General features: G+C 46.0%; 1 protein-coding gene and 1 long non-coding RNA gene across 9 annotated transcripts in view; one reads left to right on the top strand and one right to left on the bottom strand.

The window, feature by feature from the left end:
• Nucleotides 1-18,626, top strand: part of LOC142492813 (uncharacterized) — a 68,343-nt gene extending 49,717 nt beyond the window's left edge. For all 4 annotated transcript variants that reach the window (XR_012800907.1, XR_012800905.1, XR_012800908.1 and 1 more), the window contains one exon: nucleotides 17,620-18,626. This is a non-coding gene — a long non-coding RNA (uncharacterized LOC142492813). The remainder of the gene's footprint in view (nucleotides 1-17,619) is intronic.
• Nucleotides 1-23,944, bottom strand: part of STON1 (stonin 1) — a 46,071-nt gene extending 22,127 nt beyond the window's left edge. The window contains exons 1-3 of one of the 5 annotated variants that reach the window (XM_075595842.1): nucleotides 23,572-23,944; nucleotides 10,522-10,659; nucleotides 4,075-4,199 (exon numbers count right to left, since the gene is read on the bottom strand). The gene's annotated coding sequence lies outside the window, so the exon portion shown is untranslated. The remainder of the gene's footprint in view (nucleotides 1-4,074; nucleotides 4,200-10,521; nucleotides 10,660-23,571) is intronic. The other 4 variants (XM_075595843.1, XM_075595840.1, XM_075595839.1 and 1 more) reach the window with 4 other exon arrangements.
• Between the last annotated feature and the right edge of the window lie 225 nt (nucleotides 23,945-24,169).

The raw sequence follows: 24,169 nt of genomic DNA, 5'->3' as shown, positions 1-24,169 counted from the left end.
TACAATTCAAATGCAGGGACCCCCGCTATGTTAATCCGATGGGCCATTAAGTCTGCTAAGGACTATCCAGCAGAGTATCTGCGAGATGATCAAAGATTTTCCTTGAACACTGGGACATAAGGAACGTTGCATCTGTAGTTCCGTTTTCACTACCAACTCTATGCTGATGATTTCCAAATGTACATCTCCTCTCATGATCTGTCCCCTTCTCTCCAGTCTTTTGTCACTAACTGTCTTTCTGCAGTCTTCTCAGGGGTGTCCAATCGCCATCTTAATTTAACAGGTCAAAAACGGAACTTATCATTTTCCCTTCTAACCCTGTACCGGATTTCTCACTTGCAATAGATGACTCCCCCATAATCGTGACATCCCAGTGTAACTTATCACTGTTGAGAAAAACTGTCTCTAAATCCAGCAGTGGGCTGGTTAATTGCACAGACAATCAACCAGACTCCACATGGTTAATTAAGACTGTTAGAAAAAGCCTGTTCTGAGAAACAGGAAGATTTCTTTAGCCCACAACTAGGGCTGACCAGAGGAACAGATGTCTTGAGCTGTAGAAGGACTGTATGCTGATAGCAAGACAAGGGGACCAGGCACAGACATTGCCAAAGCACACAAGGGTGCTGACCCAGGAGAGCAGAGAGGCCTTCCCCTACAGCTACAAGAAAAAGATAAAGAGACTGTTGTATATCTATATGCAGTGCTCGACAAATAATAATAACCACTCGCCCTTGGCGAGTGGATTTAGGCTGCTGGCGAGCCGTGCTGCAGCTCTATTATTTTTTTATTTTTTTTTAATAAATAAATCCTCTCCCTGATTGGTCTGACGCGGGGAAGAGGGCCGGCTGGCAGCTCTGGGTCAGCCTCTCTCTCCCCCCCCCCGATCCCCGCTTGCTGCCAGGGGCTCTGACTTCCGTCCCCATGAATGCAGCCGGTGGGGTGGGGGCCCGCGCGCTAGCAAAGTTAGCTGCTGGATCCAGCGCGTCCCCGTCCGGCCACGTTTCCCATCTGGGAGGATGTCACCCACATGCCCCCACATACTCAATTTCCCCCCAATGCCCCCGCAGGCCCCCCGATGTTCCCCGCAGGCCCCCCAATGTCACCCGCAGACCTCGATGTCGCCCGCAGGCCCCAGATACCCACATACCTCTGGTGAGTGGGACTCCCGGCTCCGTTTCTTGTAGTGTGTGTGTGTGTGTTCGTTACGTTCCTTGTAGTGTGTGTGTGTGTGTGTGTGTGTGTGTGTGTGTGTGTGTGTGTGTGTTCGTTCCATTCCTTGTAGTGTGTGTGTGTGTGTTCGTTCCGTTCCTTGTAGTGTGTGTGTGTGTGTGTTAGTGAGTTAGTGAGCTGGGGCTGCAATTCCGCGGGAGGCAGCGTGTGCCGGGTCTGATCATGTACCGGGGGTAGGGGGACGCTCACGCACACTCACACCATCCCCTGCAGAGCTGGGGCCGCTATTCCGAGAGGCTGCAGTGGGCCGGGCCGGGCCCGAGCAGGTACCGGGGAGGACGGGGACGGGACGACGACACACTACCCACTGCAGAGCTGTAGCGGGAGGCTGCGGTGGACCGAACCCAGCGCCACCAGCGCCAGCGCCATGTCGGGCTGCCGGGTCCCAGATCTATTCCCCCCTGCAGCAGGCGCCTCACTCCGCTCTTGCTGCGGCCTCCCGTTTAGGCCCCGCGGGGCGGTCAACGTGCAGGGGGAATGAACACAGGTAATGGGGGGCGGTGAACAGAGGTGGGGGGGGGGCGAACAGAGATGCAAGGGGGAGACAGGCTGGACTGGGGAGAGAGCAGAGAGAGAGAGACAGGCTGGAGTAGGGAGAGGACTGAGAGAGAGACTGGGGGGGGAGAGGAGAGAGACAGGCTGGGGGGGGCTAAATGCTCACAGGCAGTCAGTCGCCCACCCAGTCAGTCACCCACCTACCCACCCACCCAGTCACCTACCCACCCACCCAGTCAGTCACCTACCCAGTCAGTCACCTACCCACCAACCCAGTCACCTACCCACCCAGTCAGTCACCCACCCACCCAGTCAGTCACCCACCCAGTCAGTCAGTCAGTCAGTCACCCACCCAGTCAGTCAGTCAGTCACCCACCCAGTCAGTCACCCACCCACCCACCTACCCACCCAGTCACCTAAGTCAGTCAGTCAGTCACCCACCCAGTCACCCACCCAGTCAGTCACTCACCCACCCAGTCACCCACCCACCACCCAGTCAGTCACCCAGTCAGTCAGTCACCCACCCAGTCAGTCAGTCACCCACCCAGTCACCCACCCAGTCACCCACCCACCCAGTAACCCACCCAGTCACCCACCCACCCACCCAGTCACCCACCCAGTCAGTCAGTCACCCACCCACCCAGTCAGTCACCCACCCACCCTCCCAGTCAGTCACCCAGTCAGTCAGTCACCCACCCACCCAGTCAGTCACATATCCACCCAGTCAGTCACCTACCCACCCACCCACCAAAGTCACCCACCCACCCTGTCAGTCAGTCACCCCCCCACCCAGTCAGTCATAGTCAGTCATACCCTCCCCCCCACCCAGTCAGTCAAAAGTCAGTCATCCCACCCGTCGCCAAGTCACCCCACCCAGTCAGACAGTCAGTAATCCCCACCCAGTCAGACACCCCGTCACCCCACCCAATCACCCAGTCAGTCACCCCACACCCCCAATCACCCCACCCAGTCAACCCATCCCCCCACAGTCACCCTCTCTCCGTCTCTCACCCTCTCTCCGTCTCTCACCCTCTCTCCCGTCGTCTCTCTCCATCTCTCTCACCATCTCTCTCCGTCTCTCACCCTCTCACCCTGTCTCAACCTCTCCCTGTCTCACCCTCTCTGTCTCACCCTCTCCCTGTCTCACCCTCTCTCTGTCTCTCTCACCCTCTCTCCATCTCTCTCACCCTCTCTCCATCTCTCTCACCCTCTCTCTCGTCTCTCTCTTTCCATCTCTCTCTCCGTCTCTCTCTCCGTCTCTCTCACCCTCTCTCTCTGTCTCTCACCCTCTCTCTCCGTCTCTTTCACCCTCTCCGTCTCTCTCACCCTCTCCGTCTCTCTCACCCTCTCCCTGTCTCACCCTCTCCCTGTCTCATCCTCTCTGTCTCACCCTCTCCCTGTCTCACCCTCTCCCTGTCTCACCCTCTCCCTGTCTCACCCTCTCCCTGTCTCACCCTCTCCCTGTCTCACCCTCTCCCTGTCTCACCCTCTCCCTGTCTCACCCTCTCTCTGTCTCACCCTCTCTCTGTCTCACCCTCTCTCTGTCTCACCCTCTCTCTGTCTCACCCTCTCTCTGTCTCACAATTTGGATCTGGATATTTTATTTACCCTGTATATCTTAACTGCCCTATACTACACCGAAATAACTTATACTGCTTTCTTCCAGATCTGACTCAAGCTTCACACAGAAGACATCGGAATCCCCCGTAACTCAGAAGACAGGTAGGGAACACCTCTCCTCCAATGTATAAAATTGCGGGAATGAGGTACCTGGACATTGAGGGTCTGCGCATCAGGTAAGATCCCAGGCGGGATTGCTGCTTTAAATATTGTGAAGCGGGGGCATCCAGGCACTAGTTAAGGGGTGCAGGAAACTAGTCATTCACATCTGGCTTTTTTTTCTAGATTCGACATTTATACACACACACGGACTAATTGTAGTATAATGTAATACAATAAATAAACTTATGTCAAAAACGAATGTTCTTACTAGGAATTTATTAAATTTATTTCATTTATAGGTTTTTTTAAATGCGGGGTTGGGGGCGGGATTAGAGGCGGGTTGGGGGTGGAACTAGAGGCGGGACTAGAGGCGGGGTTGGGGCGGGACTAGGTGGCGAGTAGATTTTTTGGTTCGGCGAGTAGATTTTTGGGTGATTTGTCAAGCACTGTCTATATGTATATATGTTTGGGGGTGGTAACTAGCTTAGCTACCCACCCAGTTAGAAAGGGACGGAGTAAAGATGTAGATATTCTCCAAAGCAGAGTAGGCCTTTATTTTGTTTATTTTTAATGTTTTTGCCGTGTTAAAGGAACAGGCGCAATAAAGCCTAATTTTAGTTTTACCTTAAAACGGTGTCCATTGCGTACCTCTGCACACAGCTCTTACACCCAGGATAGATGCATAGGTGTCATTCTTCTTCTTCTTCATTACCCACATTCAGTACCTCTCCAATTCATGTAGTTTCCACCTCCGCAATACAAAAGAAAAAAAGCAGCGCTAAACACTAACCTAATATAAATGAGTTAATTACAAATATACAGTGATAACAAACTTAATAGTGATAACGGAGGAAGGTAATGAGTTCAATATAGATATACTTAGATTTAACAGCCAGAGTCCAAGAGAGAGTTCCATGTCCCTCCAAATGTGCGTCCATCAGGTCTGATTTTCTTGAGGGGGACACTGCACTTCTCCTACACCCCTGTACCTTGCGCATGGTCAGGGGTGCCTGGAGGAGATATTACAGCAGCAGTGTCTCATTCACACTTGTATTTGCAGACAAGTAACTGCAGGGCCAGCAGCCAAAAGCTTCAGTAGAGGGGAATCCTCACAACACGTCACAAGTTATAGGGAGCTACGGTGGCTAAGTAAATCCAAAAATCTAATATGTTTCGCCAATACTTCATCAGAGATATCTCTATATGTATTGGGGACCTAGCCTGTCTAGATTAACCTCTGACACTCTGGATAGGAAAATAATTACAACACAAGCTATGCAAAATTGTAAGTGCATGAATTCAAATGTATGAACTTTAAGGGTTAATTAACCTGTATTGATACATTGCTATTGTCTCTTATTTTTATATTGGACTAAAACGAATATACTTGAGGCAACGCGCCAGAGGACATCTTTTCTTCTTTCCACCTCCACAATATTGCTAAAATACATCCCTTTCTCACCGAACAATACACCTTATATCCTCATTGGATTACTGCAACCTGCTTGTAGTGGGTCTCCCCCTCTGCTGTCTGTCTCATCTCCAGTCCATTCTAAGTGCTGCTGCCAGGCTCAATTGCCTCACTAACCCCTCTTCTTCTGCTGCCCCCTTATGCAAGTCACTACACTGGCTACCAATACCCTACAGAGTCAAATTCAAGATACTTGTGCTCACATACAGAGCTATATATGTAACGGGTTCCCCCCCCCCCCAATCTCACATTGGCCCGGGTACTCTACAACCAACCCCCATTACGTGTGTGTTTGGTGGTGCACCTGTAGGCAACAGAACTCCTGAGTCTCCCGCGTGATGTTAGTAGGGGATGTCATCAGGACAGGTAGCTGAGGTAGTGGGTGCAAGTTCGACTTACATCAAGTGCAGCACCTCCACCTCATCAGGATCTGTGCTTCCGCAGGGAGATGGTCCTGGTGTGGAACTCCTTCTTGGTGGTGCCATCCATCGCTGAGTAATTTCACACTCACACAGTGGGGGTATCGTTAACAAGGTCATCTTTATTGTAGACGGTGATGTAGCAGACTGCCCCATGCAGCTGCCGGCTCTAGCCGCACATCTCTCCGTGTTGTCCCTTCGCCAGGTACGCCCTCCTAAATTGAAGTGGGATTCCCTCTTCTCCTAGGGAGATCCTCTCTGTGCCAGGTCCCTGGACACAGAGTGGCTTAGACAGGCTGATTGGTCAACCTGGACCTCTAGTTACGTCACTAGGGTCACAAAGTGTTCCTACAATCCCTTTATGCAGGAAAATACAACTTCCCAACAGCTTTCCACAGCTGCTAGAACACACTATAACCAACTGTGTTGTGCCTTATATACTTCAGGAGGCAGGCGCATCCCTGATGTCACTATCCAGGGACTCACAGCATACAGCCACTCCCCTTCATACATAGGGCACCTCACCATGGTGTGAGGGAAAACCTCCATAACTACTGCTGGCATACCTGTACTTACCAGGACTTACTGCCAACAGAGAGGAAAGTAATAGACCATTATTATGCATGGCTATATACTCCCCCTGGTGAATCCCCACCGTCCCGGCTGGGCCTAAATTTGGTGTACCTTGCTCCAGGAAACACTGAACACTGTTAAAGAACACACAAATTTAGCGTTTAAACATGATCACTTCACATAATAATGACAGAACATACACTCACTGACCAGCAGAGAGCGTCAAAGAAAAAGGCAGACCACTCATTGACGGACCTAATAGTAGTGTCGAGGGTCTGGTTTCTTCACCTCCCGCCCCGCTGCATCATGGACGGTTACACTAAACTCTCGGGGCAATCCTCGCTCATTGCAATACACCACCTTGTGCATATACACGCTGCGCCCTATTTTCCAGACACGCATCAGTTGGGATACCCTCTGCTCAGCCTGGACTCCCGTAATGGCTCCTCCCTTATTAACGATATAGTACTCAATATCATTACGAAGCCACCTTTCTCTATTGTCCTCTATTTCCCTCATCAGAGGTTCAGGGACATAGGGGTATTCCAACCCGTGTGACCTTTTATATTTAGCCGCAATAGCCCGTTCAGCTCGGCAGGCCCGGGTCAACTTAGTTTGCCCAGCCTTTCCTGGCAACACCCATGACAGGGGCTCATCAGACTCCACCGGATCATCTAACCCTTCAGATCCCTTTGGGGTAATAAGACCTACTTGTATTCGGTCCCACCGTACTCGTAGCTCCTTGAGATAGGCCTCATCATCAAAATCCCCAGGGGCCCACCAATGGTCAACCACCCCATCCCTTTTTAGAAATGAAACGGGTGCGGTCTATCCAGGCGACATATCCCTCATATAATGGTGCCCACCACCTAGTTTCCCGTACCTCCTCTGAGTTAGGTTCTAGGGGCTCCTCCTCCTCCTCAGGCCCGCCTGAGGATACCCCCGAAGTACCCTCAGATCGCGTAACCCTTTCTTTACGCTGAGACCAATGTCCACCCGCAATGCTCAGCGCACTATTGCTTTCACTAATTATCGACCCTCGTCGGGAAATCCTCCCTCCACCCTCCGATCCATCATCCGAAGTTCCCCAGTCCAGGCTTCCAGTCCGTTCTGTGATAGGACCCCGGGAATCCCCTGACATACCCAGACTAGAGGTAGACCCGAAGGAACAGGTGACAGGGACAGGGGTTTGAACTAGGGCCTTGGGACTAACTTTGGGAATGGACGGGATTGGGGGACGGGGCCGAACGGTAGGTACCGGCAGGGTCACGGCCTGCTCCTCCGCAACACCTGACTCACGTTCGCCACAAAGTTCGTTCTGGCCTTCGGTAGTGGATCCTCTCGTTCTCCGGTTTGAGCGCCCACTCCGTCTGCTGTCCGTAGAGGATCGACTCCCACTGCTCGACCGTAGAGGCACTATCGCCTCCCACTCGACACCGCTCAGGTCGTCCGGAACTGCCTCGGGATCCGCACGTGCTGCGACGCCATCTTGGGTTGGGTCCCCAAGCGAGACCTCTTCCTCCACGAGGATATCCGGCAACGCCCGTCTGCTGCGCGGTCCAGTCTGACCCTGGATCCGCTCTTCGCTTACCTCCACCCCCGGGATCTGCGGTGAGCACGGAGTTAACCTACTGCTCCGCAGGGTCGGGGTGGATCGACCTCCTTCCGATCCGCTAGTCACCACGACAGTGGGACTCCGGCTATCGGGTTGTCGCGGCACTGGAGACACTCGACTCCGTGTCTCCACACCACGAGGGATAGCATCTCGCAACGGAATACCAGTAGTATGGTACTCCGCCAACAAGTCCTGTGTCTCTGCCAGTCTGGCACACTCCTCGTCCGAGGACTCTAATTTACAGTTCGGTCGGGGTATTCCAGTAGGGGACCGTCTGTGGGCTCCTTTCCGGTCACCTCTCCGATGGCTGGTTTTCTCCGCCTTGAGAAGTCGGCTCGACTCCGGCTCCGCGGGACCTGCACTCACATTCCACAGTGCACCCGGAAGATCCGCTGCCGGTGTCGGGGTAGGATTTCTCATCCCCCCGGCTTGCACCGGTACAAAGGTGGTCATAGGCCACATGTATTGTAGTCCACAATGAGGGCATCGAGCCTCACTGCCCACAGCTCCGCCAGGCAGTCTGCACTGCAGGCAGAGACAGACCACCGTCTCCACACCCTCTACGCGGATAATCAGGAAACCTCCTGGGACAGAGTAGGGGTGGGTTGATATCAAAGGACTCTGTTCCACTTTCTCCGCTTGCTCAGCCATGGTCACCAACGGGAGCACTCATCCTAGTGGTCTGTATTGATCAATGGCTCTTCGCAACTGAAGTGCAGGGGATGGTAGAGCAATCCTCCCCCCACTTCCTCCATCAGCATCCGGTGAAACTTTAGACCACTCCCCCTGGTTGAAACTAGGGGGATGTCTCGCCGCTTTGTAGGCTGACCCAGCACAGGAGCAGAGTGAGTCATAGTCCAGGAGGGCGCGACTCCAGCTTTCGCGCCAAACTCCCCAACTGGGTGGAGTTTCCTCGTTGCCGCCAATCCTGACCAACAATTTGCAGCCTGCAGAGTTGCAAGATTTTCTGCAGCTGGCCCACGCCGTGTCCCGGGAACGGGGGAACCGCCATTTTGGTAAGCACTGTCCTTCTTTATATTCGAGGTAGCGTCTGGCTGTTTGTTAATTGGTGTGTAACAAAGTCCATTTCGTTCCTCCCATCTCGCAAGGCTGTCGTCCTCACTATTCTCAGGGGTATCATCCCGAGAACATAGGCATGACAAACACGGCGCAGCCACGGCTTTCACGCCATTCCATAACAAACACACAAGAGTCTCTCCTGTAGCTTGTTCTCCTTCCTCGCCCCGGCATCCTGGACCTTCTGCTCCTTGCAGATCCTCCATTCTGACGGTTGCTTCTTGCTCACGGTATACTGGATTATTGTACATGGAGCTCCGTTCTGCGGGGCAGCTACCACATCTGTACAATAAACATGCCTTTTGCACCACCTCGTGTACCTAACATATGTCTAACTCGTGTTTGCACTACCTCAGGCTAGGCTCACTCTCTCAGTGTCTACTGTATCTCCTTCCTCCCAGTCTGTACTCCCTTCGGTAAGTGATCTGGAATGGCTAGAGTACTCTGGGGCTTCCATGCAGTACTTGGGCGTCTACCTCTCTTGGTCAGCCTAGTGCAGACCCTCTCCAGGACTCCTGACCTAGTTAACAGGCTCTCCCTTCTGGCGTCCTACCCCTAGCGCGACCTCAAGGTGACTCGGACAGCTATAGCCCCTCTCCAGACCCACTAACTCCTTTCAGGTTCCCAGGGTATCCCTGCGGTTCCATCCCAACACAGCACAAAGTGGCAGCATACACTTTCCCTGTTTCCTAGCGTGTGCCTAGCAAAAGCCTGTCCTGTTGACAGATATATATATCTCAGCAGCGCCTCCAATTGTAACGAGTTTTCCCCCCCCCCAATCTCACATTGGCCCGGGTACTCTACAACCAACCCCTATTACGTGTGTGTTTGGTGGTGCACCTGTAGGCAACAGAACTCCTGAGTCTCCCGCGTGATGTTAGTAGGGGATGTCATCAGGACAGGTAGCTAAGGTAGTGGGTGCGAGTTCGACTTACATCATGTGCAGCGCCTCCACCTCATCAGGATCTGTGCTTCCGCAGGGAGATGGTCCTGGTGAGGAACTCCTTCTTGGTGGTGCCATCCACTGCTGAGTAATTTCACACTCACACAGTGGGGGTATCGTTAACAAGGTCATCTTTATTGTAGACGGTGATGTAGCAGACTGCCCCATGCAGCTGCCGGCTCTAGCCGCACATCTCTCCGTGCTGTCCCTTCGCCAGGTACGCCCTCCTAAATTGAAGTGGGATTCCCTCTTCTCCTAGGGAGATCCTCTCTGCACCAGGTCCCTGGACACAGAGTGGCTTAGACAGGCTGATTGGTCAACCTGGACCTCTAGTTACGTCACTAGGGTCACAAAGTGTTCCTACAATCCCTTTATGCAGGAAAATACAACTTCCCAACAGCTTTCCACAGCTGCTAGAACACACTATAACTAACTGTGTTGTGCTTATATACTTCAGGAGGCAGGCGCATCCCTGATGTCACTATCCAGGGACTCACAGCATACAGCCACTCCCCTTCATACATAGGGCACCTCACCATGGTGTGAGGGAAAACCTCCATAACTACTGCTGGCATACCTGTACTTACCAGGACTTACTGCCAACAGAGAGGAAAGTAATAGACCATTATTATGCATGGCTATATATATAACACTGCTCCTTTCTAACTCTCTGACCTAATTTCCAAGTACCCTCCTACATGCAGTCTACATTCTGCTCTTGATGTACATCTTTCCGCCGCCCTCATGTCTTCCACTCACTCCTGTCTCCAAGACACTTCCTGTGCTGCACCCCAACTCTGGAATTCTCTTCCATGCACATACACCAGACTCTTACTACCGTACATACATTTAATAGTTCCTTAAAGACATACTTTTTTCAAGGAGACCTAACAAACACTCTCCTGACATTTACCTTCACCCTGTTACCGCATATTCTGAGTACAGATAACCAAACCATTGCTAAGAAACTTACAGACACTATTCCTTATGTCTCCACTCCTTCTTCTAGATTGTAAGTTTGTTGGGGGCAGGAACCTCCTTGCTTTTGCCTCAGTTTCATTAACTTCCACTTCATACAGTGTTATTGACCTTCCTCCCACACTGTACTGTGCTGCAAAATAGGTTGGCGCCATACGAATAAAAGATAATAATGAATAATTAGCTATAATAAGACCAGCACCAGACAGACGCAGTGAAAACTAAATGTAATTAACAAATAGAACACATTGCACAACATTTCAGTCTGACCTTGCTCATTAGCCTTCATTGTGCTCTCACATATTGTATACTTGGATAAAAAAAGAACCAGACCAAAAAAAATAATAATAATAATAACCCAGTTGGCCTCATGTAATTAAAAGAACGTGCATTCCCTCTTTAAGCACTTCTGCTCTTTAATTTCAAGATCATAAACATTGTGCAGCAGTACCTTTATGGTGATGTTTTGCATGTATATGAGCTGCTGCATGAGCACAAACAATTCACTCACTTGTTTTTTTTTTGCCTTTTGTAACATTTAATTGGATAACTATAGTGACATTGTCTATGCTGTCCACATTTTCCATTGCAAGTGTCCAGTGTGTGCGCATTTAACCAGGTGACTAAACATTCTTGTCACTGTGCTGTGGTCTTGCCATCATTAGATGCTGTACTTGCAATGCACCACACACATTCCTGTGGATAATGAGCAATGTACTGAACCTGTGAGTGGTTTGTTGCAGGCATGAGCATCGTTTGATAAAATGTGAGCTGTGGCTAACATATGATGAGATGGTTAAAAGAAAATCCACTTTTCACATGTAGTGCTGAGATAGAAAATGTTGTATGCACTACAGTCTTCCATTTGGGCTAACAATGAGTCAAATGAATGTAATTGAAATGCATTGCTCCTGTGGTAAAAGCATTGGTCTTTGAAGTAGGACCGCTAAATCCGACAAGTGTTAGCTCCTTGAGAAAACTGCTTCCTCTCTCTTTCACTTTAAGCTCTTTGAGTCAGGAAATATTGTGCCTGTAAGTTGTTGTAAGTGCAGTGCTGCTTGCACTGTTAGCAGCACTGCACAACGTACAGCCACAATATGTCCCTGACTCAAACAGCTTAAAGTGAAAGCGAGAGGAAGCAGTTTATATCAATATTGTTCTAGTACAATATTGATATAATAATGTTTCTTATGTAGAACTGACAATGTATGCAGCACTGTAAAATACATTTTCAGGCACTATGATTCCCTTACCCGAATACAGGAGGGCCCCGGGCATGAGGTGGGTTCCGTTCTAAGGGCCCATCGCAAAGCGAAAATCGCTGGAAAGCGGAACCAGCGATTTTTGGTATGTGCGCATGCGCAGACCGGCAATGCGCCATTCTACGGATGCGCAACCTCAGCAAACCCCCGCATTCTGCGCATGCGCGACCCTGGCCCGTTCTGCGTATGTGTGACCTCGGACCAGCCCGTTCTGTGCATGCACAGACATGGCGGCCCCCTTCTTGGTGCCGCCGTATCGGCGGATCGCCGAGAAGCGGGGCCTTGCTGTAGCTTAAAATCTAAACTAGGGACCTGTGGCACAGAGAGCAAAGTGACTTGCCTAATGTACCAAGGAGCGCTATACCAGGATCACTCCCTAAGCTACTTTGTCTGCCTTAGTGATTTTAAGGAGAACTATCACAAGAAAACAACAGCAATTATTTAAAAACAGTGCTGGCAAAGAGCATCATTATTCCATATTTACAAAATCTTGCATTATATACACCTCTGAGAATGAACATCATGATAATCATTCAATTGTCTTTCAGAGGTCGTGGCTCTGTAAACTCGCCAAAATACACAATACAGTGCGACATTGCCATAAACTGATTTCTACCCAGGACAATCATAGAAGCAACTTGAAAGCATACTAACAGATTGTGTATAATCAGAATTTAACCTAAAACAGCATGTGTAAGCAATCTACACACAACTGACACAAGTAGTCTACATACTGTATATGTACGGAAACAAGTGCAGATTTTGCAGTAGAGAAAAATGATTGCCATGACCTTGTATAGGAAACTTTGCTACTGCTTTCGTTATGATGCTGAATGTGCATATTGGACAAATAATTATATTTAACCCTTATATAATACTGACATTGTATACAGAATTATATACAGTGCTCCAAGGAACTTACAATATGTTAGTGTCTGAGTCGCTGAATGCGACACTAATCAATGCTTGGATGCAAACCACTCTCAACCACTTGGTAGACAATGCCATTAACACGACTTTTTTTATTTAAAGAAATGGCTTGAACTTGAGCATTTTTGATCCAACGATCTCATCTTTAAATGATTGATAACTTTTTATAAACCCGACTCAAAGACCAACTCCTTATCTAAAATGTTCAGTTTGTGTGGTTCAAGCCCTATAGCAATAGGGGGGGGAAAGAGCTTTATCCTTAAGAAGTAGCTATTTTATTGGGGAACAAAAAGTTGTAGCACCATAGATTATGGGCCAGCATTGGAGAGCTCACATTTTCTTTATTAGGGGCTCTAATCTCTATGTGGTTTTATCTTTAATTAAGAATAATTATTAGTAGAGTTTATACTGTACATTTATTTTATTTTTGTTATTACTTTGTTTAAAAATATGGTACTGTACCATTATATTATTTATGTAGGCTATTTTTATGCTATTCTAATTTGTTACAAAAACGAATTAACATTTTACAAAAGCAGTAGAGAAAATATGTTAGCCTTGAATTCCATAGATAATAATCACTTATTACAATTTAAAGTAAAACATTGTTGCCACGTTTTGATTTAACCCTTCAATGAGAACAATTGTATGCAATGTTTCAATGTGAATGAATAGAGTTGTATGGGTTTGACCATAGTAGGGTAGACCTTGCTGATAGGATTATAGCTCTAAAGCTACAGACCTTCTACATCTATAGGAAAGACCTGAAGAATTTAAGAAGTTGTGCACAATAGGAAATCTATCCCTATTTTATAATAGGTCATTTCAGAATAAAAGGGTGTGACATTATTTTATCAGAATTTCACGAGGTAGAAGCATCATGGAAGGATCTGACTACTTCACATTGTTGTCATGCAGACACTGAACAGACTAAGGTCTCAGAACACCTGTTTAAAATGTTCAATCCACCTAAAGCAGCAATCTTAACTTCTAGATTTTTTTTATTATTATTATCTTTTTTTACCTGATTCATCCCCTACAGCCGCACCATGTTACCCCAAGCTCAGGCCACCCACTGGTTTCCAGGGATTGTAACTTTTTATTTCTGCCGTTAAAGTGGTAAAACGTCAATATGACCAAAGGATCACCCAATAGCCGTCAACATCATCAAGGGACAATGGACCAAACCTGTCCCAGAAGGCCATAGTATTAATCCAGACATGAATTCTTGTTCAGGAGAACGAAAAGATCAATTTCTCTGCAACCTGCAAAATGAAGTGAGGGTTCCGGGGAGATCTGGATAGCATATAGGTTAAGACATGATTGCTGTCTTTAAGATGTCATTTATGCGCATCATTACCAGTATTTAGGATGCACTATTACACCAACAAAGGATAGTCACTTCAGACTTACTAAGAACTTAGAGCAGAGATAGTCCCATTTGTACTTAGCAGCAGTTGACAGCTGTGTGGAAACATTTGTGGATCAATATCTCAAAAAATGACTTTTCGTTTTAACAGTACATTTTGTTTCTACTTTAGACTGTAGCTTATTCAATCCAAAGGAGAAATTCGAACATGAACTGAGATTTCTAATCAATTTACACTACTAATTTTTCTGAAAGATTGTCCAACCAGTATCTTGGCATATCTCTCAAAATGGTGCCATATGAATGGGTTATAATAATAAATCACTTACGTTCTGCAAGGACATTTTGGGGAAACAGGAGAAGTGTAGCACACAATGTTTCAACGACCTTGTATTATGTAATTAATGTTTCAGTAGATACAAGTAACAGTAATGCAGAAAAATTCATTCTAATCACACAATAAAATAATTTTTATATACAGTTATTTTGCTAAACCATATAACCATTTAACTGTATCAGTCAAATGGTTGCCCGTCCCCATTACAATAGAGCATAGGATGATTAAATAGTCAAAGTAATTGCTTTCTTACTTATTGATACCTTTTAGTGGATAAACATTATACTTATTTATATATTCTGTTAGTGTGCAAGCTTTAGAAACCTCACAAATATTTTCTACAAAAAGTTCAAAATAAATTCAATGCAGAGTAAAATTAAATTGCAGAAATAAATTATTCTTATACTGATACACATTTCAGCAATTTGAAATCTTGATTCAAAAGTGCTGTGGGTCAGTATGAAGCAGGGTCTTCATCATCCCTTTGCTTTTTGTGGATCACTTTGATAATAGTGGTTAGAAGCATAATTGTTAAAAGTGTTCCAATAATTGTTTAAAGTGGGGTTACGTTCCAGTTCATCGTCACACAGTATAGTTTTCCCAGTGGTACTATCAATTCTTTGCACACCACTTTGTAAATCTCAGGGGAGTATATGTCTGGGCCAGGTGCTTTTTTTTTGTGAGTTTATGGCCATGGATATCTCCTCAGAGGGAATTGGTCAGTTCAATTCTCGAATATCATTTTCTGCCATCTGTGGCAAACTCACATTTTGCCAAAATAAGATTTCTATTTTCTACATTCTCTTCCCTGGTATCATGTACTTTCTTATAGAATTCCTCACATACTTGTAATATCTGAGGGGTATTAGTGAATTTGTTACCCTTCACATTCTTAATGGCTGGTATGATAGTGGGTATAAAAGCCGGTTTTCTTAGGTTTGCCAATAATATACCTGAATTATTCCCAAATTTTAAAACATTTTAATTGTTAAATGATCTACTGTATTGACTTCTATTTTATCTTGAATTACCTTTTCATATCCAGTCTTGCTTTGAGATATTTATTCTTATTTGAGTCTGAGGGGTAAGCTCTGAATATACAAATGCTTTTGTTAACGCGTTAGCCGTTTTTACTCTTTCTTCGTTTGTTTTACGTCTATGACGACTTGTGAAATGTATTATTTGTCCTCTCGTGACTGCTTTGGCTGTTACACAGAAATGGGCAGTCTGAAACTTCATGCCAGTTTAGGTTCCAGGACATTTCCGGCTAAGTACCGGTCAACTAAAGACTCTTGTTTAACGTGTAATTTAGCTAGGAAAGTCTAGTTTTTTTTACCCCAGTTCCCAAGTAAGTGTGTCTCTTCTTATGTAATTTGTGTTCCATTGGGTGTATGCCTTTTCCTGTGAATAAACTTACAATTTATTTCACTTTACCTGTTTTGCTCAATGTATGATCCTGGTAAAAAGGTGTAAATGCCTGGTCTCCCATGACAAAGGGCGAGATGGGGACTGAGGGAGGAGGGAGGTGGGGAGTGAAAGAGGAAGATTGAGAGAGGGGGAGAAATACATTGGGAGATGGGGGGAATAGAGATGGTGACAGCAAAGAGGTACAGGCATACCCCGTTTTACGTACACCCACAAGTACATACATTTATTTTTAGTTGCACCTTACCCCTGTGTACGTACGCGTGCTTCGCGAGTACGGACACCAGAGGGTGGCGTGCGCACCTCAACACTCCTGCAACCTCCTTCATGCTTGTCTTTATTATGGTGATCTCCCTGTTCCCTCTGCCTTCCCTGTTCCCTCTGCTCTATCTGCCTTTCCATCTGTCTCCGTTCCCCCTCCCATCTGTCTCCGTTCCCCCTCCCATCTGTCTCCGTTCCCCCTCCCATCTGTCTCCGTTCCCCCTGCACTCACGCTCATTAAAGCAGCAGCTAAATCAGTGATTCCGCCCGTGACTCTGCATGTTCCGCTCTCCTCCTCCTCCCCCCTCCTCCCTCCTCAGAGCTCTGCGAAGCTTTGCATGTGATGTTAAATACGGAACAGCAGTGAGGGGAAGGAGAAGATCTGCTGCAATCTTTGCGCGTGTGTGTGTGACTGAGTGACTGTGTGTGTGTGACTGAGTGACTGTGTGTGTGTGTGTGTGTGTGTGTGTGTGTGTGTGTGTGTGTGTGTGTGTGTGTGTGTGTGTGTGTGTGTGTGTGTGTGTGTGTGTGTGACACTGAGTGACTGTGTGTGTGTGTGTGTGTGTGTGTGTGTGTGTGTGTGTGTGTGTGTGTGTGTGTGTGTGTGTGTGTGTGTGTGTGTGTGTGTGTGTGTGTGTGTGTGACTGAGTGACAGTGTGTAACTGAGTGACAGTGTGTGACTGAGTGACTGTGTGTGACAGTGTGTGACTGAGTGACAGTGTGTGACTGAGTGACAGTGTGTGACAGTGTGTGACTGAGTGACAGTGTGTGACTGTGTGACAGTGTGTGACTGAGTGACTGTGTGTGACTGAGTGACTGTGTGTGACAGTGTGTGACTGAGTGACTGTGTGTGACTGAGTGACTGAGTGACTGTGTGTGTGACTGAGTGCGTGTGTGTGTGACTGAGTGCGTGACTGACTGAGTGAGAGAGAGAGACTGACTGAGAAAGAGAGAGAGACTGACTGAGAAAGAGAGAGAGAGACTGACTGAGAAAGAGAGAGACTGACTGAGTGAGAGAGAGAGACTGACTGAGTGAGAGAGAGAGACTGACTGAGTGAGAGAGAGAGACTGACTGAGTGAGAGAGAGAGACTGCGAGAAGGAGAGAGCTGCTATACAGTACTGACCCGCGTGCGCGCCTCTCACCTCCTTGCTTGCTCCCATTCATTTTATTTGAATAAAGCCTACTGTAATTATTTTGGTTACAAATGCATTATTTACATCAGTTATGCACGTATATGATGATTGCAGTACAGTACATGCATCGTAAAGTGGAAAAAAGGCAGTGCTTCACTTTAAGTACATTTTCTCTTTACATACATGCTCCGGTCCCATTGCGTATGTTAAAGCGGGGTATGCCTGTATAAAAGAAGGGGTGGGGAAGCTCAAGTCTGCCAACACGGGGAGGGAGGGTGGCATTGGAAACTCCTAGGCCCCAGGAAATATGTTGGCAGCCCTGTATTCATATATATATTATTTGATAAACATGTTTTTTTGTTCTCATTTTGCAGCCAGAAAACTTTGGACACTCTAGTACTGCAATCTACTACATGAAATCTGCACAGGAGATCAATTTCAATATTGAAGTACATTTCAAAGCCCCTATTTATTTGAATGGTGTTCAGAGCTTAGCTGGAGAAATGGAGAATGGAGAAATTGTTTCCAGTCTAGGTTATACAGATACAAATATATAAATATTTTTTAAACAGAACCAAGCAATACCTATACAGTATTTTATATGTGTGCTTAGGAGTCACACTGAGATGTAACCTTCCATACAAACTGCCAACTAGCATTACTATATAATGTCTGGTCACATAGCACTATCCTAGCAAGTTATTGAGGGATATAGCACTATCCTAGCAAGTTATTGAGGAATATGTATCAAAGTCTCCTCACTGTAATAGTGGGGAAGTCATAGCACCAAATTTACTAAATATTTAATTTTTCCATGGCTATAAATGTATGTTCTTAGTTGATTACTGTAGTGGTATTTTTGCAGCTGGGAAAGGGAGACTTTGATACATAACCACTGTAGTGGAAAGTTTTTCCATGGAGCTGAGAAGACTTGTTTCTCTGAAGCGCCCCCCTCCTTCTTTGGCATTTGTGACACAACTTATCTGTATAGTTCCTTCCTTTGTGTTAGTCCAAAATATTATCCTTTGTCTCAAAGTCTGCTCCCTTTCCTTGTTCACTGACAGACCAAACAAAAAGACAGCATACAAGCTTTTTGTTTTGTTACAGATAGTAAAAGTGATTTCATTTGCTTATGCTTATAAGGAGAATAGTTGTAGGATAATTACAACCAGAGTCCAATTACATGCCACACTGGTTCAATGGGTTAATCTAATTTATTTAGTACTTGCTTTAGTATTAATGCATTTAATAAATGTGTTCGTTATTCTGTTTAATTAAAAATGTAGGTTGTAAGCCAAGTTCTTGAGGGGAAAAACAAACAAACACTGTGGTTACAAGAGGCCTACTGTCCATTTCCAAATTAAATATTCCTGTGTTCAGACTCTACGCTTCCTTTTATTATGGAAAATATCCTGAGAATCTGTCATTATCAGATTGGAAACCAAAACACATATGCTGTGTAAAATCAGATTCCAACATTATTCATTTATCTCCTATCTTTCATTAAACTGCATTTATGTTTAAAGAATGACAAATGATGTGGTAACTGCAGAACTGGCCAAAAGGCTGCGAATACAGTATTTGCTTCCAAGAACAGCAGCAGAGATAAACAGCAATGAAAAATGGCAGGAATAATGATTCACACTAAACTTATAGTGGCATGGGTAATTGTTTCTCAAGTACATTTAGTTAATTAATTTCTCCCTTTTGTTTGGCAACTAATATGTTTACTCGTGTATGCGCACGTATATATAAATATAGAATAAAAACATGTACACAGGAAATGAACGTAAGATACACTTATTCATCTAATTTGGATGTATGGTATCACCAGGTCGAACCATAGCTGTCTGTAGGTAGGTTTACTGGCTATACACTTCTTTATCTCTGACTGTGCTGAAAAGCTGTGTAAGGCCTCGGGCATGGTCAGCGCTTATGCGCTGACTCATGCTGAGGCGCGCTGCTGCTCCGCACTGAGCCCCTGCAGCCGCACTGAGAGCGGCTTTAGCAGGGGCTCGCGCACGCGTCCGCACGCTTGGGGAAGCGTGTGTCTCACCGAGTCTTCAGATTTTCCTGCTTGCCGGAGTGCAGGGCCGGTCACGTGAGCGGTTCGCCCAATGAGGGCGAACCAGCTCTGTGACGTCACTGGCCCGCACCCAGATCCGCCCCCGACACGCCCACGGACGGCGCGCTGTGTAAGGCCAGGGAAAGCACCGCTTTCCCTGAGCCGCAGCGCGCCTCCGCACTTGGCAAACCCCCATGTCCCAGTCCTAATGCAGCAGGCATATGCTTATAGGGGTCCATGTTAAAATGGATAAGAAGCAAAAGGTGACACTGTGTGCTCATTTGCATTACCCAGAATCCCTAGCTGCAGTGGAAGCACTGTATGCTAGGAGATAATCGTGAAAAATAGGGTTGCAGACCTGTCTGAGACGTGAATGTGCTCACAAGTGGGCTTTTTATTTCATGTTAGATAACACAGGTTACTTTGTTAGATAACACAGGTATTCAATCTACCCACTAAACACATTTCATATACAAAAAAACAAAGCGACGTTCTAAATAAAATATTCCTGTTAGGGAAAAACTTACTTAAACCAGTTAACAATTCTGAAAACTGCACATCTGTTATGAACAAGCCACTTCTCAGTAAAAAAAAAAATAACAGCTTGAGAACTTACACAAGCATTTCATTTGCATTCTTCCAGTAAAAATGTTCAACCCTGTGGATACTAGAAAGCCCCAGCTGTGGCCATGAATCACACAAACAGCACAGCTTCATAAAATGGCAGGAGGAACCAGAGGTTTATCAGAAAGCTAAATCAGGCAGGAGGCTGCACCAGTGGCAAGGTCATCTCAGGGCTCCAGGCTATAAACTACAGCCAGCCTTTGTGGTGAGCACCACACTACACAGCATGCATGGATTAATGCAGTCCCCTAGTTTGCAAGCTGCAGTCATTTCCAGTAGAAACACACTTCATTAAATCTCTCAATTCTCCCGATATGTATAGTGCTTTGAATGCAATACAATAGGATGCCTTATATAAGGTTAGGTTTTTTTAATCTCTTTCGGCCTGAATTAATTGCTCGCTGTTCCTAAACCAAGCGGTTAACTAAACACAGCGTAATTACAGAATGCGACATGGAAGTATTTCCACTTTTTGGCATTTTAGTTTTTATGTACAGTACTTTACGAGATCTCTTCTTACCCTTTCCACTGTTGTTAATTGTTTTAATCTGATGCTTTGTTCAGGAGACAAACAGTTTAAATATTAAGGGGATTATAATAAGAATAATAGCATGTTTTTGTATCGCTCTGCTAGTTTTACGTAGCACTTTACAGAGACATTTTGCAGGCTCAGGTCTCTGCCCCATGGAGCTTACAATCTATGTTTTCTTGGTGCTTGAGGCACGGGGAGATAAAGTGACTTGCCCAAGGTCACGAGGACCCGACACTGGGAATTGTACCAGGCTCCCCTGCTCCAAACTCAATGCCAGTCAGTGTCTTTTACTCACTGGGTCACTCCTTCTCCATAATTATTATTCCATTCAGTTAAAAAATCACCATTGACATCACTGGAGAGTTTCGGCAAAAATGGACTGTACAGCTGCTTTGCGCCAGTAGAATTGTAGCCTAAGTGTCTGGGATGTTAAAATGAAGCTCTACCTATAGCCTCAGAACCATGCATCTGCAAAATGTAAAAAAAGATCAGCATCACTAAAAACAGCAGCAAAAGAGCTTCACAATGGCAAAGAGAAAGGAAACATGTTTTATGGCGAGTAGAGAATTGCTGCTTAACGAGTTTTCACGCCTGATGTAGCAAACAATATAACAACAACAAAAACTATGGAATCATCAATGTCTAATAAACTTGTCAGTAGCATCACTGATCAGCAAAAACAAATACCCTGTGACAGTGAAGAGGTTAAAGAGAAGCTCTCATACAAACAGAAACTAGGATTATAGTGTCTATTTAGACACTAGATGCTCCTCCTATTGTCTAGGCAGGGTGCGCAACTTTTTGGTGCTGCGCCCCCCTGCCTGCTCTCCCCCAGTGCTCATGGCCCCCCTTACCTTTGTGCCGGCGTTAAATGACGCCGTGGGGTCGTGTGATGTCACGTGACCCCGCAACGGCATTTGACGCCATATTGCCACGCGTCGCCCGAAGCCGGCTGAATCAAGGCGAGTGAGTTGCAGAGGCCCCGTGCGGTCCCCCGGCATTTAATTTATATGCCTTGGGGAAGAGCGGGTGGCCTCTGTAACTCCCCCAAAACAAATCTCGCTCCCCCTTGGGGTGTCTAAGGGTTGCGTATAAGATTTTACAGAGTAATGATGGCAGAAATCAGCAGCGTAGCCAGCACTCAGTGAGGCACTTTTATTCCTTTGTTCTGCATCCTAACCCCTGATATAACTAGGAGCTTGATTAACAACCTATCAATTACCGAGCTCAGAAAAGTCAGGCCCCAAAATTGCAGAATTATGCAACTCTATTTACTGGGGGACATCAGTCATGTGCCTACAAAACAGACACAATCTGCATCTGCTAACTTTATCTCATATAGTACTTTTCTCCAAATGGAGTCAAAGCGCTTAACAATTACAGTATAGTACACTGGCATTTTTAAAGACACAGTCCCTGCCCTGATGAGCTTGCAATCTATGTTTTTGGCACCTGAAGCCCAAGGTCACAAGGAGTTTAAACCAGGACATGAACTCAGTATCCAGAGTCATTGTCTTTACTCGATGAGCCACTCCTTCTGGATGAAGACTTGGAAATCTTATTATGTACATACGTAAACAGCAGAGAAGTATTTTAACATAGGAGGTTGTTCCAAGACAACACTAAAAGCATGTGAGCAAAGAGTGTTATATGCTGATCTGAATGTCTTTGGTAAAATTCCAATTATTTCCTTCTCAATATCTATATTTAAAAAAGGATTACTGGAATACAACTAAAACAATATGCTGTTTTAAGGGATTCCAAGTATGTTGGAGAATAATATGTTGCAGACAAAGAGTATGTTGCAGACAAAGAGTAAATGCATGTTTCTGAATCAGTGTTTATTTTTATGGTGAATACAATGAGTTAGAGTTTTAGAAAAGCTTGGTTGCAATAACGCTGAACACTGTACTGTACTATATGTGTGGGTGTGTTGCTGGAACAGATAGTGGGACATCCTCACAACAGCACAGTAATAACAGGTAGCAGACATGAACACTTAAATAAATTACTTGCTCCGTAGTCGCGATACAATGCATCTTTTACACCACTGGCAATATGGAAACAGCACTTACAATCTGGGAAAGGGCCACCTTGGGCCCATATTGTTGCCGCTTTGTGATTCATATGCCATTTGAAAACGTGACGAGTTTTTGAAAGCTGTTTGGCATGGGAAATTTCCTTTTGGAAAAAATGAGTGCTGGTCACATTTGCCGCCTGTTCATATGGTTTTATTCTAACATGTGTTTGATTTGTGGAGTTAACTACTGTATTCATACTGACAGGGTGAGTTCTGTCAGTCATGGGTTTAAATCCTCAGCTCCCAGTGGCTTCAGAATGATGACATTAGTTATCACAACTTACATACAGTACCAACAGTACCAAAATGATATACTGTACTGTAACAAGCTACTGTACAAACCCATCTGGCTGAGACAGTGTTGAAAAAAGTTTCTCCCTTTCTGTTATTTAACTCCTTAGCAACAGCAATGTCTCATGGGTTCCTCTGGCATTGAAGTGGTTAGGAATATAATTACTTTTGGGTATTGAATCCTGAGTTTTTCTAATTAAAATAAGATCATATTTTCCATCATCACAGTATTATAGTGTCCGAACTCCACCCCAATATTTCTCCCAGTGGACACTGTTGTGAGATTATAGTTTCTGACTAATATTAGTTAAACTAGCTGCCCTACCAGCTTTACCTAGTGTTGTCTCATTATCTGATTCTCCTTGTAGGAAGTGTACAGACGTGGCTCTATCAACACTTTTCAGAGAAAGTAACCAGCAGCACATCTGTCAGGTCCTGGGATGGGTCTAAAGAGCCCTTAGTTAGTTATATGTAGCTGTGAGACAGAGTATCAAGGGCTGTCAGCTCTCAAAAACTCGGGATGGATTTCACACCTCTTTGGAGCATTAATGCCCACATAGACTTCAACTACTTTACACAGTTGTTTAGCTCAAGGGCCAGCTCATTAACCCTTCAGCGTTGAAAAGACCAGAGACTACCTTCAATGTTTAGCTGGCTGCTTCAGCAGTGAATGGGATTAAGATGTCATTTGGATGCATGGAAATATACTGTAATGAATACAGCGCTTCACTCACTTGTTTCCTGTCAGTAGATGAACAGGGTCCGGGCAGGGTCCCGGGGCGGATCTCCTCCCTGAGCCGGGTGGGACACCGCAGCCCGAGGAGAGCTGGCCCTGCTTTCTTCTCAGTCCGGAGGGACGGAGCTGCCTTCCTTCGGGAGGAGGAGGAGGAGGAGGGGGGGGGGGGGGGTGAGACTGCAGGCTGACAAAGGAAAGGCAGCAAGAAAAAGAGGGGAGAAAACAACTTGGGTTGCTAAACTCAGAGTGGAGGAAGCTGAGACTTTCCACGAGCCGTCTGATGTCAGCCCTGGTGGGACTGAACCAGGCACAGGATGTAGTAGAAGAAGTTGCAATGGTCTGGCCGCCTGCCAGCTTCTTCCACTACGTTTCATAGGGACACCAGCCTTATTATACCGCTCCCATGGTAGTTAGGGAGAGAGTGGTGTGAAGGGGAGATGCTGTAGGATGTAGTGGTATCCGCGGAGTATAAAGTGAAACACTCACATACTGTCAGGTACATGAATGCAGGAGAGTGTAATCGTTGCAGAAAACTTTTTGGTGAGAGAGAGAGAGCAAAAAATAAGTGACCATGACAAATTCTGTTGGGTTTGTGC

This window comes from Ascaphus truei, chromosome 4 (genome assembly GCF_040206685.1).
Source record: "Ascaphus truei isolate aAscTru1 chromosome 4, aAscTru1.hap1, whole genome shotgun sequence".
NCBI classification, from domain to species: Eukaryota; Metazoa; Chordata; class Amphibia; order Anura; family Ascaphidae; genus Ascaphus; species Ascaphus truei.
This window is presented reverse-complemented; position numbering and strand designations above follow the sequence as displayed.